This window comes from Trichechus manatus, unplaced genomic scaffold (assembly GCF_000243295.1).
Source record: "Trichechus manatus latirostris isolate Lorelei unplaced genomic scaffold, TriManLat1.0 scaffold00073, whole genome shotgun sequence".
NCBI classification, from domain to species: domain Eukaryota; kingdom Metazoa; phylum Chordata; class Mammalia; order Sirenia; family Trichechidae; genus Trichechus; species Trichechus manatus.
The window spans coordinates 7,969,856-7,971,794 of NW_004444009.1; the positions used below are offsets into that span (position 1 = coordinate 7,969,856).

Below are 1,939 nucleotides of genomic sequence, written 5' to 3' on the forward strand. Positions count from 1 at the left end.
AGAATGCTACCACTGAACTACCACTTCCTTCGTTCTGTTATAGTGGACACTTGTAAATGGAGCCTTTATTTTCAACAACTAGAACAAGCTGAAAGGCTAGATTCTCTATTTCTTCACCATGGTGAGCTCTCTGAGAGACGTTGGATAGCTTCTTCCATCACCTGTTATTTCCTTGCCTCTTGGCTGAAGTGAGCAACAGAAGATAGCTTTACTAGTAGTGACTCTGGGGTCCTGAGTGGCTTCTAAATTTAAGGCTAAAAACCAGCTGGGCATTATCACCAAGAATGACAGGAAGGATTTAGGAGAGGAACGGGTAAGTGACTACACAGTGGAAGTTGTAATCTCTTGTGTCAATAGGTCATACTTAAGATTCTTATACCTATAATCCCAAGGACAGAGGATACAGGTAACTCCTCCAGTTTTCAAACTCTCACACACATGTACTGCCCATTTGGCTTTTTCTGCGTGGCCAGTGAAGAAAGGCTATTAAAAAAATGGCAGAAGGTTACATAACATGACCTTTGAAGAAAGGTTAATTGGATTTGGAGTAGTAAGCATAGGAAAAAAAATAAGATTAGTGGTGGTTCAATAAATATTTTCAGGTCCGCTTAAGTTCGTTATCCTGGAGAATCACAGACACCTGTTTTCTATTTTATTTTCAAGAAGTCCAGATTTTTCAAAAAGATTTAAATTACAGGAGTCAGTATTTAGGTTAGACACAAGGAAGAAATCATGACCATAAAATGATAATGAACTGTTAATGAGACTGTCTGGGGTATCTCCTTCCCTAGAGATAAATTAAGGAGTATTCTTTCCCTTGAGCAGGGAAGCAAAGTATGTTAAACTCTTTCCCTAGAGTCAAAAGCAACTTAATGAGTTCTGCCTCCTCCCCCAGCAGCCCATTGATTCCTTAGTCGTCTCCCTTCCCATGGTTTTAATGAGAAATTCAATTTGGGAGAACTTCAAGTAAATTTAGTTAGAGGGAAACAGCGGTGTTCCAGCAATCTAAGAGTTTGGAGAGGACAAGCAGGGGCAAGCATTCATAAGAATGAACCAGTGGTTATTCTCCCAGCAAAGACATGATGGGGCTTGGTACATTAAATGAACCTTTCTTCAAGCTCAGCCTGGAGGAACTGAGGTAGCGTCTTTCTGGCTATTTGATCCTTGAAGTTCACTTGGCAGTAGTTGTATTTTGTGAACCTGCTCTTTTCATATTTACCTCCTCTCCGTTTGCCTTAGTTTGGCTCCCATCATGTTCTGCCTGAACTAGTGTAACAGCCTCCTTACTGGTCTCACTCAGACAAAAATCTAACAGTGGGCACTAACTGATGTATCTATTGAGATCAGCCATTGCTGACGTCAAGCATAGCTGGCATGGTACTCCTGTTGATTTACAATCAATGCTTCCCAGTGTGCCAGGGGATCCTCAGAGTTACCTTGGGGCATAGCAGGCAGTGGTCCAGCCTCCCTTTCCCTGGAGGTTCTGCAGAAGAGTTCACTTGGAGAAAGCATTCTCCAGCTAATACAGAGTTTGAAAACAATTAATCTAAGGAATTAGGATGCCAGGCAGTTGTACTAAATGCCAACCTCAGCTATTTAACATTCCTGGGTGAAAATGCCATTTTCCAGCAAGCATTTGTTAAGTACACAGCCTTACATCAAGGGCGATGGAGGGTAGGAAAGGAGAAGATAACCTTGTAGTGTTTACAAGCTAACTGGAAAAGATGTACTGGACTCAGCTAGAACAGGAAAACAAGGAATCCATTCTGTCCGCAAACATTTATGGGGTGCCCGTTACGTCCAGGCTCTGTGCAAGGAACTAGGGTACCAAGAAGACTGTGGTCCTACTCTCAGAGAGCTTCCTGTTATAGTTTTTGTTGTTAGCTACCATCACCTCATCCTCGACTCATGGCAACCCCATGCACAACAGGATCAGATC

General features: G+C 42.3%; 1 protein-coding gene across 1 annotated transcript in view; it reads left to right on the top strand.

Annotated features, from left to right (window-relative positions):
• Positions 1-1,939, top strand: part of CASQ2 (calsequestrin 2) — a 123,437-nt gene that overhangs the window by 44,824 nt on the left and 76,674 nt on the right. The window lies entirely within an intron of this gene.